This window comes from Bemisia tabaci, chromosome 5 (genome assembly GCF_918797505.1).
Source record: "Bemisia tabaci chromosome 5, PGI_BMITA_v3".
NCBI lineage: Eukaryota > Metazoa > Arthropoda > Insecta > Hemiptera > Aleyrodidae > Bemisia > Bemisia tabaci.
Window position 1 is genome coordinate 26,155,983 of NC_092797.1, and position 15,289 is coordinate 26,171,271.

At 40.6% G+C, this 15,289-nt stretch overlaps 1 protein-coding gene across 2 annotated transcripts in view; it reads right to left on the reverse strand.

The window, feature by feature from the left end:
• Positions 1–15,289, reverse strand: part of LOC109037403 (receptor-type guanylate cyclase Gyc76C) — a 98,621-nt gene that overhangs the window by 74,766 nt on the left and 8,566 nt on the right. The window lies entirely within an intron of this gene.

Genomic DNA, 15,289 nt, shown 5'->3' on the forward strand with positions numbered 1-15,289 from the left:
AAATCAGCTCATCACGAAAGCTCATTGGGACTACATTTTGCAATTCGGAACTGTATTTTCTGGCTCTTCTGTATAAACACTTATGTGCATAGGTAAACTAATGGTACATACGCTGTTTCTAGACTGAGCCAGAAATTATAGTTCCGAATTGCAAAATGTAGTCCATTTCCCGGACGAGGGTGCATAACTTTATTTCAAAGTTGCAAAATTGACGAGCATGAGCTTACAAAAACCTTTGGAGGGCGAAAATTTAGTACAGTTGCTTCAAATAACTCTTGGATTGACAATCTTCTAGGAAAAATTCGTGCGACAAAACCTCAGAAAATGGCGGGAAGATTCTCGTAAGGCATATTCTAAAGCTTCAAGAATAAGTCCGTTGCGCCGGTCACAGATCGTGTTTCGTTGCTTGATTCTTGCAGATTCGCTGGAAATATATAATAAGATCAGCCCAAACAGCGACTTTCTACGTTCAATATTAACCGAGATATCGCCCTTTAAAAAGTCGGGTTTTTGACGTCATCCACCGCGGTAGTGACACCCTTGGTTTCTTCCACCTTGCTTTCATCAATCAGTCTGACGCGCATTTGCACTGGTTTCTCAACGAGAAACTAGGATGAAAGGAAGGTGGAAGAACCGCGGTAGATGACGCCATGAACTGAATTTTTCAAAGCGCAAAATCTCAGTTAATATTGAACGTAGAAAGTTGATGTTTGGACAAACATTTTTAGTTTTGGGTATTCTATAAAATCAAGCATCAAAACACGATTCTGGAACTTGCGCAACTGGCCCATTCAGTTAAACGAGCCTATGACTGGAGATAAACCGTGACTTAATTTTCAGGAGAGGCTCGGGGTAAGTTTCAGCGTTACAATTAAGATGTAGGAGCGGGTGTTAAAACGCGTCGTAAACTTAGAGTTGCCCTAGGTCGAGAGGACCTCAAGTAAGCGGGTAGGCAAGCAGTAATTTACTCCGTTTATTCACAGGGTTTGCTCCAAACAAGATGTCGAAATTACACAATGTAATAATTAAAATGGATGACTAAGCATTATCAGTGGATTCAAGCTTCTCATGTTCAATTGTTTGATTGGAAGTCATTCAGCAAGTGTTCGATACTGATAGTGGTTTTGGGAAACAGCGCGTGAACTCGCGTGTAATTGTGTACCAGATACGAGCTTTTTAAAAACCGCGGGTGCAAGTAAATTCGATCAATTCGATGACTGACTCAATGAAATTTCAAAAACAAATTTGACAATATTGACGCAACGCAACGGTTGTGGTATCACTAAAGAGGCGCCGCTCCACTGATAACTCTCACTTGCTCTGAATAAATCCAGGCACAGAGAGGCAATATTTGTTCGCTGCCATACTGCTTTTGTAAGTAACATCAAATTGACGATTTCTCCCACGATGGAGATATTGAAGGTGCCGACATTTAGTTCGAGACATTTCAATTTTCAAGAAAATGAGAAAAACAAATTTAGAGAAAAGTTAATGTAACTAGCAATAAATTCGGCCAAGACTGTTGGTGGAATATGTATTGGTAAGCGGAGATCAGTTCCATTATTTAGATTATAATATTTTCAGACGTACAGAGTGTTCACGAACTGGCGATCTGTATTTCGTGGGTGAATAGCGAACACTGCAAAACACGATGTACGTTACCTTCCGGCGGTAGTCGCGCCGATTTTTTGTTAAAATTACTTCGAGAGCGTTGATTTTTTCGTCAGATTTACTTCTATCGCGTTGAGTTTTGTTAAAATTACTTCAATCGCGCTTATTTTATGTCAAATTTACTTCGGCCGCGCTGATTTTTTGTCAAATTTACTTCGACTGCGCTGATTTTTTTGTCAACATTACCTCGACCTCGCTGTGTAATAGTGCGTGGGTAAAATTTTTGTTTTACTGCACTGGAAAAAAAGTCGCTTGGATCTGGAGTCCAGACTGTTGAAAACAATGACAAGAAAAAATACTCTTGATTCAATTGGATTTTTACTTGGATCAAAAGGAAATCCGCTTAAATTAAGAAGATTGGTTCTTGATTGAAGCAAAAAAAAAACGATTGAGTCAAGAGTATTTTTTCTTGTCATTGTTTTCAAGAGTCTGAACCTAGATCCAAGCGACTTTTTTTTCCTGTGTGGTGTAAGCGCACACTTATGACCTTTCTGCACCCCTGAACATATACATTTATTCTTGGTGATAAAACAAATTTAAAAACGCCGAATAGTTAATAGACGCTATTAGTGGCGCGTCATCATAGGGATTCTCCATAATATCGAATTGGATCCGAACAATAACATTGGCATAACCTCTTTCAATGCTACCAATGCAAAAAAATCTATATATATCGCTTTTCTGTGACGTGGCACTAATAGCGTCTATCAAAGCAAGGAGCGATCGCAAAACAGAGAGCCGAATAACGAGAACGGAAAATTGAATCGTTCCAAGCAAGTCTGCAAAACGGTTAAAAACACTTCAGAGCAGATCACCACAGAGCACCATGCAGGCGCAAGGCTGATGCTGTTATCACATTAGGTTCCCAATTTTCACCGCTGCTGCTACTTAAATAATACTTATAGCTGTATGATGCACTCTCTGAGAATTCTCTCCGAAACAACTACGCTGAATGTTACCGTTTGTTCCTAAATATGCAGGTTTGTAGGCGGTTTTTTCAGTTAGTCGTAGGAGATATGAACGCCACGAGAAAGGTAAAAATATACGAGTACGGAGATAATTTGCTGTGAGTTGAAATCAAGAAGCAGTATCAAGTAAAGCTCCAGTCGAAATATTCAAATGACTCATAGAGGTTAAAGAACTTGCTAAAAAAGTACCAGACTAAACAATAAAATATTATTAAAATGTAAAAGACTCACTAGTCAGAGGGAAATCTCTGTCAAAATCCTTATAGAGGATGAAGTGACTCTTAGAGTTTGCCTCTTGTTCTTGCTTTGCACTATAATTTTTTTTTTCATTTACTGACAATGCAAGTACCTAGATTTGATAAATTTGTGAATTTATGATTTAATTCTAAGTGAAGATTACTTAGTAAGAAGCTGGACACTGAAGTGAAGAGCGTGGCCTAATATCCGACGATATTTAGATTTTTTCCAATTTTCTTCTTAAAAAAAAAATATAAAGAACCCAACTTGAAATGTTGAAAAACATAGTTTTGAAATTTAGTGTAAGTATATTTGAAAATATTGTAAGAAAATATTATAACTCGCAGAAATTTTTGATAAAACTGCGTGTATCTTTCCAAAGAACATTGATTAAGAATAAAACATGAGTGGAGATGTGCGACGTTGCAATCGGGATGAATACTCTTTTGTTTACGTGCTGCCACCGATATTTGACTTCATTTACGGAAGGCGTTGTGAGATAACTATTCGACCGCGGGTGATGCTCAAATTGCCGCCAGCTTGATTGAAGGCGCGTCGCAGTGCGACGATGACTCGACCACGCTACCCTAGCTGCCATGCCGCAGCGGCAAAAGCGCCACAAAACTAAGACCACGCGTTAATATTCTAGACTCTTTTTTCGTTTATATCATAGGATTAAGGAAAAATGTGGATTTTAATTCCGATGTTTCAGAAACTCCAAACATGTTTAACCTTTTTGTTTGAAAACAAAAGGTCGGAAATATCGTCACGAAAGTTTCTGCGATTACCTATATTAGAAATGATTCAGGAAAATTCGCAGAAACTTTTAAGAAAAACGAAACGTGGCTCCTTAAAAAAAAATTCTAAAATATAAAACGTGAGTGGAGGTGTGCAATTATGCAATCATAAATACGTTTTCCTTTCCGTGCAGTCATCGATATTTAACTTCATTCATGGAGGGCGTTACAAGATAACTATTCGACCACAGGAGATCCCCATATTGCCGCTCCCTTGTGTGAAGGCGCTTAACACTGCGACAACGACTCGCTCTCGCTACCCTCCTCGCTCGGAACACTCGTCCACTTCAGGATCTTGAATTCTAATCTCAATTTCTGACATTAACCGATTGTACTTTGGTTAACAAACGGACCCTTACCTTTCCGCATGTTCCTTGCCGCCCTGCAATTTCGCATTTTCATTGATTTCATTGGTTCAGCAGATCAGAATGAAATCAGAAAATAAGAAATGAGCCATCAGCAGGCTCACCAGCCCCAGGGCCGGATTAAGGGGGTGGCCATATGGGCCGCAGTCCATGGCGGCAAAATGTAGGGGGCGGCGAATTTTGCAATCTTTTTGAATGTAGGTGTCAAAAAAAGAGAGGAAAAAATCGGATTCAGAAAATAAATTACAAAAGAGAAAAGGCGACAAAATCTCTCAAATCCTGAGAGTGAAAGTATAGGAATTTCTAATTTTGTCGTCTTTCGGTGATACAAGAGACAACACCTTTAGTTAGTCGAGTTAAGAGAGAAACCAAACACGCAATTTGACCTGGAACGGTGCGGTGAGGCGCGGTCGGCATGAAACGCATAGCGCCTACAAGACTGTATGAATACTTCACGCATTGCGTCAAACACACTGCGGTCAGCAGCAGTCGGCTGGAAACGCATAGCGCCTGCACCTGCAAGACTGTATGAATACTTCACGCATTGCGCCAAACAGTGTGGTCAGCAGCGGTTGGCGTGAAACGCATAGCGCCTAAAGGACTGCATGAATACTTCACGCATTGCGCCAACACAGTGCGGCCGGGGGGAAGTATGTTTTGGGCGAGAGGCAATAAAACTCATCCAAAATTTGGGTCTCTTTTAGGCGAGGAAAGGGGCTGGAAAAAACGGCGGTATTTTGGACATGCTGGGCGAAGTCAGAAAATGTGGCAACGCTGTCATTCTCGGGCAGTGTTGTTTTCAACTATCTTGTCACCTTACTATTCACACCGACCGTTTGAAATACCTAAAAGAAATGGGGTATCTTCATCAAGGGAAGAAAGAGAAAAAAGGTGGGAAAAAGTGAAATTAACTTAACTGACAATTTCAATTGTTTTGAATGTTTAAGGGGTCAGATAGGAGTTTTTCCAATATTTATTGATACAGTACTTAGATTTGAAATGAATGACAAATTCCTCGGCTACATTTTGGAAGCAATTCATGTTATTAATCAGGGTTTGGGGGGGAGGGAAGCTCCCAAATTCGGTTTCTTGAGTCAGAAGCCGTGTTTGAGAACTTCCTGTCAACCAAACCCAAAAATTCATCGTACTCGCCAAAATGTCTTCAAAATCTCCGTTTCAACCGGCGACTGGTGAGTTCACATTACAGTGTTGCTTTTTGTTTTACATTAATTAATTAATCGCCCAAAACATCCGTTTTTATCCCCGCCCAAAAGACACCCATTTCCCCGCCCTAAACGCCCTCTTTTCAGTAGCACTCGCCCAAAACGTCGCCCCCCGCGGCCGGCGCGGCGGTGGAAGTTAAAATTTTTAACCACATTTATGTTTGTTCTTTCATAATTTTAATGTTCGTTTTTTATATATGGAAGGCCTTGTCCAAACAGGAATGGGTTTACGGAACTGAACTTTTGTTAGCGTTGACAGGATTTATACATAAATGTGCCCAACACGAGTAAACGCGTCTCATGCACCCCTCTCCCACCGGCACGTTCACTTGATTGTTTTTCTAGATCGTATTCGACAGATCACACAGGTGAGATTATATTGATATCGAATTTTTATTCTCTCGAGTACCGGATGGCAATGAAAAGTGAAACTGTTAGGAATTTTCTCATTTTCAGATTTTCCAAAGTAAATCCTAAAATTTTTGTTTGAGGTTATTTTCTATTGTTTTGAACCAAACGATACATCAAACCACGCAGTCGAATACGATCTATTGATGTTTCAAAACGAATGAGAAAGGGGCGGAAAAATACAGGCGGCCCATGGGCGGCAAGTAGGTGAATCAGACCCTGACCAGCCCATCGTTAAAAGTGCTAAAGGTCAAAAAAAAAAAAAAATAAGAGGTACCTTTCTCATCATTATACTTGCAAACGAGATAAAGTCAGTACATTCTCTTCCTTCCATCCTTTCTTTCATATTTTTCTACTGCAGAAATTACAAAGGGTTCAATGCTGAATAGGGTTATTGTACCCCATACCCCCGCCATCTTGCACCCCTAAGATGAGGCTGAAGCGAGTGAAGATAGTGGAGTCTAGACACACAACCAACCGCCTGAGAGCCAGATTGCAAAAAGGTGTAAGATTCTTGTTACTGGATTTAGGATCTTTCGAAGTAAAATAAACCTTACCCTTACTGCTAACTCTGCTATCACTTAATTCATTTGTAAACAAAAGACGTCTGTCAAATGACTTTCTGCTCGATTTGCCTGATTCTTGATAAGTGAATTCTAGGTACAAAGTGTTGAACTGATAACCCTTAAATGCAGTGGCGTGGCGTGAATTGCGATATATTGATTGTTATGCCATTTAAACTTATGGTAAAGAATCGATCATTAAGGTCTTCGCTGCGAACACCCTGTTTATCGATCCTTTTTCATAGGTTTAAGTGGCATAACAATCGATATATCGCAATTCACGCCACGCCACTGCTTAAATGCTTCGAAATTCGCAAGCGGGTCGGTTATGCACCGATTTGATGCACAAAATATTTCGATAATCTAAACCATCAAAAACTTGTTGATAGAGGTTAGTTCAGACGTCATAGGGCATTGCCACATTGGCGATGCTGCCGCCCTGCGGGAAAGACTTTCTTTGTGCGATAAGTTCGGAGGCTTTTCGCCCTGATGAGTCTACGATCAGAAAGGGAAATGACATGAATAAAATAAGATGCTTGTGTGACTGACTTGCTTGGCACTGTACTACATCAAACTTGCAGTTTGGGCAAGAATGACGAGCTTCGATATTCGATTCGAGATAGGGAGGGAGAAAGAGATTCGAGAGAGTCAGCCCTAGATTATGGAACGCTGAGAAATTGCGACTCCCGGACTAAAATGTGATCCAAGCTGCAATGTTGCATAACCTGTGGTTATCTCCTGTGATATTATGCGTAAAAGCAGCTTAAAAAAATTATACTGCTTCAGGAGCTGGTAATAGAGGGCATGATGGATCCTAGACCTTACTTTGAAAATGTTGCCTCGGACAGACTTTCATTTTCATTTATTTGCTATTTGCGTAGCATGGGACGTTTGCTTTATTCCCAGCTATTTTGTCAGAAATTATGAGAAAAAGGCATTCGTAACATACCATTTAGTTTGTTTTTTTTTTGCCTTCGTTTCCCGTCTTATTGTTTTTCATCTTCGTAAAGAAATAGCTTGAAATGCGAACTGGGAGAGCCGTAATTTTCGAAATGTCCTGCGGGAGGACCCCCATCCACCCTCCCAAGACGGACCCTCAAATTCACTTCTGGAGGGGACCCACCCCCACCCACCAAAATTTGGAGCCAGTCTCCTCCAGTTTGTTTCAGCAGGTTATCGTTTAATGTGTCGCCCTTTGATGTACTTGGAATAGAATCGGTCGAGTTTTAATCATCCAAATGATTCTCAAAAGTCTTTAGCATGATTGGTGGCAATTTTACAAAGAACGGAAGCTTCTTTCAATAAAATTACCGCTCAGACGCTTCCGTGCCCATTTCCTGAAAACTCGTGTTTCGCACTTACGGCTCTCTTCGCTATCACAGCAGAGGCGCTCTACACACGTGTCTGCCGTGCTAAGGAAAAACAACGTATGAACATTCGAGAGTTGCCACATTTACTTCGATACATTCTTTATTTTTGAGAAAAGTTATCAATATTTTTCCTTTAAATTTTCAGAATCTTTAGGTGAGATTGTGAACAAAATTTTCTGAAAAATTGGAAAGAAAATATTCATAAGTTTACCAGAAAATTCGCGTTTTATCAAAGGAAATTTGGCAACGCCTGAAGGTTCATACGGCGTTTTTCCTTAGCACGGCAGTGTAAGGATGGCGATTTCTGATCGATTTTTCGAGAAATCGTTTTTTTGCGCCGGAAAATCAATTAAATCGGATCGGTTTTTCGAGGTCGATCAAGAATCAGAATCAACTTTTCGGGCCAAAATTGAATTATTGAAAAAAAATGGAAGTTTCCTACATAAATGTGTCAAATGAAGCCTAGTTCCTGAGAACCCCGAGTTTTATTTCAAGCTCAGTTTTAGTAGTAGTTGCGTTTTCCGCGGCGATCTTGTTTTTTTCTAAGTGTTTAAAAATCGATCTCGAAAAAAATCGGTTATTCCATCCCATTTTACAATTGAATCGATTTTTCATCGAAAATCGAATCGATTTTTTATCGAAAATCAAATCGTTTTATTCGAAAAAAACGCCACGCCGTCCCTAGACACGTGTTGTCAAAACAGTTGTTTTTCTCGAGCGACTGACTCGACATTTTGTCTGCTCACTCTCGGATTAGCGGGAGTGGCCGGGCTTGGAAAAGTGGCCGAATTTCGGCGTTGCCCCGTGCGAACGGTAGCAGGCTGTGTTTGTTGACTCGGGTCCCGGTCCCGGGTTGCGCGCAGGCACAGGCACAGGCGAGCGCTGCCGTGCTAAGGAACAACGCCGTATGAACCTTCAGGCGTTGCCAAATTTCGATTGATAAGGCACGAATTTCCTGGTAAACTTATGAATATTTTTCCTCCAATTTTTCAGAGAATTTTGTTCGTATATGGATCTAAAGTTCCTGAAAATTTCAAGGAAAAATCTTCATAATTTTCTTCGAAAATAAACATTTTATCGAAGGAAATCTGGCAACTCTCGAATATTCATACGGCGTTCTTCCTTGCGGGTCGGCGCGGGCGCGGGCATTTGCATGACAAAACGACTGCGTCAAGCGATAACGCGCCGGCTTTGAGTCGGACGCGACAGGACGAATAAATTCCAGATGGACAAAGATGCGCGGAGATGTCACTTCCGTGGACTCCGCCTCTCTTTCCAGCGTGTCCAGGTGATGCAATTCTTCCTTACCGAGTTACAGCTTGCTCCCTTAGGGGGAGCCTATTCCACAGCACTGAGCATCTTCATCGAAGAGGGACTGCAAAATGGGTCAGTTGAAAGCAGGAGATACTGCCAAAAACGAGGTGTCTAGAAATTTTCTACGGAAACAATCCCTGGCATTTCTCCCACAGAAACGGTCAAAAAACTTGGGAAAAATTTAAAATTCCCTGATGGACGGAAAAAACAATTCCCTGACAAAAAGGAAAAATGTTCCTAATTTTTCGACACGGTTGAACTGATTACATGTAAGTAAGAATTGTTGCATGTTTTAGGAATATAATGTAATATATACAGCAAAATATAAGGTGCCTAAACTTATGCGAGATATTGTTGCATAATTTTCAAAACTTAGAAGACGGTAGCAGAAATTCTGGTGGAAATTTTGGTAGAAATCTCCGTGAGAGTTAAATTCGCGAAACATTTTCCGAAAAATTCATGTTTTCCGATTTCCCTGACGTTTCCCTGACATGAAAATTGCTTGTGAAATAAAATTCCCTGACATGCCGAATTTTTGCGGATTCCCTGACGTTCTACCTGATTTCCGACACAGAGATAAATTTTCAGGCATTTCCCGAATTTCCAGGTTTTCCAGGTCGCTAGGCACCCTAAAATATACTCTTAACGGATAAATTGGCACGAAAATCAGGTTTGGCACGTCAAAAAATGCTCAACTCATTTCTTAGCGCACAATCTGCGTGGATTGTAATACGCTTTTCAAAAATCCCTCGTCAGCGGGCAGTTTTTCTCAGGCACCGCCGACCAAGTTTCCACAGGCAGAAGAGTAGAAACAAATAACCTGAGTAAACAAAGTATTTCACTAACTATTTCTACTGTCCGATGTCCATCGTTTTCAAGCGTTTGTCTCCTTTTCCTTTCTGTACTTTGCAAAAACAAACGCTTTGAGTAGATTAAAATCTTACGCAAGGATAGTTTATAAGTTTGCGAGATTGTTTGTTTATTTAGGTTAGGTCTCTCTCCGGCTCCGGGCAAACCTGACTGCCGGTCGACAAAAAGAACCGGCCGCATACACGGTAAATTTGAAAAAGCATGTTATAAACCCCGTAGATTGCGCGCTAGGGAGCAGGATTTTTGAATTTCAAAAACATTCGGTGAATCCACTATAAACATGCAAGATTTAAAAGTTGCCACACAACTAAAGGTTATGCACGGTCATTTGCGAGAGCCAAGTTGGTGCTGGCCCTTGCTAAATCTGAAACTCATTCTCAAAGGCTCGTCAATGGCGTTAAAAATTAGCCGCGATTTTAACGAACCATCACTTCACTTGAAGCACCGCCCCGTAACCGATTAATAAATAAAGAAATAAGTAAGGGTGAACGCGAGATTACCAGGCTCTGAAAGAATTAAGACTATCAAAAATAAATCGATAGCATCTAAAATGAACTCAGCTTGAAAAGCGAGGTTTCCGCTCTTGTAAGTTTCTAGTGTCTTTAGCGACCTTAACCATCAACATCTTCAGTGAGATGAGTAGTAGATTTTAAACTGGAGAAAACTATAAACGAACGACATAAAAGTATGCCCTCAGCTCTCATAATCATCAATCTTGAGGGCCACTTTCGCAGTCGAGACAATCCGTGATCCCAGAATCAAAAGTGAAAAGAGAGAAAAAAGGCGGGATAGGTAGATACGGGAGAGGTAAAAAGGGGTGGGAACTGAATGGTGACCCTGAGACTATAGCGGAATGTCATAAACTCGAACTCCCTTCGTGATATCTATTCGCATCATTGGGCAAGCTTACTTATTTTATAGTTAAAATATCTAGCAGTTGCAGAACATAATTTAAAAAGTTCAATCGCATCAATCTTCTCTTCTTTTTGAGGCGGATCCAAAAATTGTATGAGAATGAGTTACTCATCACGAACACTGGAAAAAAAAACACATTGGATCTGGAGTCCAGACTCTTGAAAACATTGACAAGAAAAGATACTCTTGATTCAACCAGATTTTTGCTTAAATCAAAAGGAAATCCGCTCAAATTAAGAGGCTCGGTTCTTGATTTAAGCAAAAATCCGATTGAATCAAGAGTATTTTTTCTTGTCAATGTTTCTAAGAGCCTGGACTCTAGATCCAATGTGTTTTTTTTCCCCCAGTGAAGTTGACATTTTGGCAAGAATACCATTTTTATTTAGTGCAGAACAAACAGTCAGAAATTAGCAAGTATTGCTAAGTGTCGTATCAGATCAAAATTACACGTACATTAAAATGGACCGATTGAAAATTTTCGATTTTGACACATGTATAATGGAGAAACAGGCGTATTCTGCCGTGCTAAGGAAAAACGCCGTATGAACCTTCAGCCATTGCCTAATTTCCTTTGATAAAACGCGAATTTCCTGGTACACATATGAAAATTTTCCTCCCAATTTTTCAGGTAATTTTGTTCGCAATTTCACCTAAAGATTCTGAAAATTTAAAGGAAAAATATTGATAACTTTCTTTAAAAATAAACATTTTATCGAAGGAAATTTGGCAACTCTCGAATGTTCATACGGCGTTTTTCCTTGGCACGGTAGTATTCCATTTAGTCGTTTGGAGATATCTTCTCAGCAAGGAAACCTAAGTCTACTGGAATCAAAATGGGCATTTATCTCATTCCAGTATACCTACACTGTTAAAAATAGAGGATTGAAATTCTATGTACTAATATGAGTCACTATGGAGACTGTACCTATAGCGCTCAAAGAACCAGAGTGATGCGAGGGCGAGGTGAAATTCACTCCTTATGAGCTTACAGCACTTCCGAGAAAAAGAGGGAAGATTCCGCTCTGTAGAAGTGTAAGTCACTCCAGAAAAAGAGTATATTTTATCCCGTATTCAGTTCACTCTAGAGTCCCTTTATACTGAGAGTCAAGACAATTTGAATCCATTTCTGATTGGTTCCCGTATTTTAGGCCTCCACAGTGTCACAAACGGGAATAAAGATTACATTTTCACCAATTGCAAAGATTATAGCCTGGAATGGACCAGGGAATTACGGGTTCGGCAAGGAACAAACGGAATGAGAGGAGGAACGGAGAAAGGCATTTGAGAATGGGCCGATCAAAGATTACGAAAAACGTTCAATTTCTGTAATCTTTATTCCCGTTTGTGACATCCATGGAGCCGAATTGTCTTGACTCTCAGTATAAAGGGACTCTAGTTCACTCGGGTTCTTAAAGCGCTACATTGACTCCGGCGCCGAATTTAACTCTAAAATTTTTCACGGAGTAAGTTTTACGATGAAATAATTCTTTCTTTAAGCTAGAAATTTTCACGATACTTACATTGAAGAAGAAAAAATTCGTGACACACAAAACTACTTAGTTTCTACGCGAGCGAGGATTTCGAATCCGCTGACAATAATATAAACGTTACCTAAATGCTTATCTCTGTCGGGAGTATTGACTTGGGATACTTTAAGTACTTCTGACCAGTTTTGCATGAATTTTGGTGGTAAACATGTCCTGCGGTGCTTGAATTCTGCCTGTGTTTACTGGTCCATTCTGACACCCAGAGTATTGGCCCTTGATTTCGAAAAATGTTTTCCAACTCGGCCAGCCGAATAAATTTTAGGAATGATGAAAACAAAAATGCTGGACACGTGCCTATCGAAAAAATCGCCAACGCGGCCAACGACCTTCGCTCTCGGCAGACGTGCGTGGCGACGAGACTTTCAGTCGCAAAAGCCGTCGCATAATTCACCAAAATTCTTTCATAAATCGTCGCCTCTTTGACGTGAGGGCGTACCTCACTTTCTGCGTGAGCCCCGTTTTACATATAAACCCATGATTTTCAGCGCTCATTTGGAAATCGAGATACGGCCTTTCGTTAGAGGGGCAAAGAAATAAGGCAAAAGTGGGAGATGGGGGAAGGGGGGCAAGGCCCCTTGGGCGCCCCCCTTCCCCGACTTCACCTCAGCTGTCGTCTTAAGTCTCCGGTTTTTATTTCATTACTTCAGATTGGGATTTAATGTAATAAATGGACGCAAAGGCCCTGACTCGGGAACCACAGTTCTAGCTCCGCGATTCCATTCGCTGTGTGCTAAAGCCGCCATCGTGGTTCAAGAATTACAAAGGTTCCTACATCCAACGAAAAAATGAATAAATGTATACAAATATGAACATAAATCCTTCACTTTTATGCGTTTTTAGCTATGGTATATTTACATACATCAAATGATTAAGAATTGTGATATTTTTTTTTCTTTTTTTTTTTAAAAAAAAAAAGTAAGGAAAATGTAAGAAGGAAAAGGCAGATGCGTAATAAAGGTGAAATTCTTTGATACGTCAGGAACTTCACTGTTAGGGGGAGGGGGGGGGGGGTTACTTAGAGCCTACATGGACATTGTGTTCTTTAGATACAAATGGACTGCGTTCGGCAGAAAGAAGCCAAGCCACACCAGCTATTTCCAAATTTAATTGCGCACTTTAATTTTTAACGTGAGAACGGTTGTGCGGATTTTTCAGTAAATTTTCTACTGAGCAATTTCCTTAACATTTTCACGAAAATTCGCAGAAACGTTCTGTTCTGAATATTTAAATTGCCCGGTTAAATTTGACGATAGCTGATATGACTTGGTTCCTTTCACTTCAGATAATGAGCTGCCATCAGAAACGAACCCGTGAGTACATTTAACAGGCATTTGTGTTTCATCCGGCTTTATGAGCAACCAACAACTCAGGAATTGTGACCCAAACAGAGTGTGCTCCTAGAAACGCGCAATTTTTATCCTAGAAATAGAGGTCCTACTTTAAAAAAAAAAAAAAAAAAAAACCGATTTTTCCGCAAATAAATTGACACAATAGATTTTAAACTCCAAATATTTAAAGAATTGACTCGAATGTTGGAAAAATGCTTGAAGCACTCAGAATTTCCCGATGAATGGGCGATTTTCCAGTTTTCACTATTGGTGGACTGGACACCCTGAGTATTTCTTCGTTACCTACTAGTGATATAAACAGAGATGCACGAGGAGGCCCGGAGATGCGAGGCTGTAGCAAGAGTCGGAAGCTTCACACTTGCAGTCCGTTTCCATTATCTAATCGGGGCTGACCTTTCTTTACGGCGACGTCATTTTTCCTCGCAACGAAACGATGCGGCCGGTGCGGGCGTGGAAACGAAACACCATGCCAGCGCAATTATTGGCGAAGCCGCCGGCCGCCGCACAGGGGATCCAGCCAATAGGAAAAATCGGAAAAAATCAGGAGACTTTGAAAGCTTCTATATTCGAAAATATGAAACAAAAATTTTTAAGAGTGCATCCATTGGTTTATTCGTGAAATTTTCTTGCAGGAACATCCCTTGAATGCAGGGTGTCTACTAAAACAGGCTGGTCAAAAATAAGTACTTTTACAGTACTTTTTCAGCACATTCTTAAGAAATTTAGTACCCCCTCCAACAGAAAAAGTCTGTACTTTTTCAGCACATTCTCAAGAAATTTAGTACCTCCTCCAACAGAAAAATTCCGTACTTTTTCAGTACCGCCATTTGACGGAATTTCAAAAATTAGAAATTGCGATAAAAATGACAAAAAATTAAGAAAATTCCGGACTTTTTGGCGGAATTTCCACACTTTTTTAGCACTCCTGGACCGCTCTTCAAAAATCAGTACTATATCCGGACTTGTAGACACCCTGGAGTGAGAATTTATGACGAGATAAACATCAAAATTTGTAATTGTAGTCGAAAATTTCTGATTCGACCACTCTAATTGGTTGGATACGGTGTGCGCCGGGCTCGGAGCCACTTCCAGAACGGCCGGCCGCTAGTGGAGTTGCTAATGTACAAAAAAGATGATTTGTCTGCAGTATTGTGAAAATATTGTGTTCGATACATCAATCTCTTCGTCTTGATGCGTAGAATCAGATTTTCGATGGTGTCAAGTTCAAAAATCAATCCGGCGCCCCCCATTCAAGATGGCGCCCAAAAGGGGCGCCGGGGGGTTGAAAAATTATAAATTTTCCTACAGAGTCGACTGAGGTGTCGATTTATATGTAATTTTAGTCGTAGAATCCGAATTTTACATCCCAAAAATTCTCCGACCTAAGGGGGGGCCCCAATTCCAAGATGGCGGCCAAAATGGGCCCCTTAGCGGGAAAATGGCCGTAGATGGCTGTATATACTGTATGACATATCCGCAGATAGGTTTTCTGGGTCGGGAATAACGAATATGAAGTCAGAAATTGTGCTAGACCCTTCGGGGAGGCTCAGGGTGCCTCCCAAAATGGCCGCCGGGGGTCCAAAAATTTTGAAATTCCTTAATACCCCGAGTGGGATGTCTATTCATAGGTAATTTTGGTCGTAGAACTCGAATTTCACATTGAAATGGTCATCTGGTCTAAGGGAGGGCCCC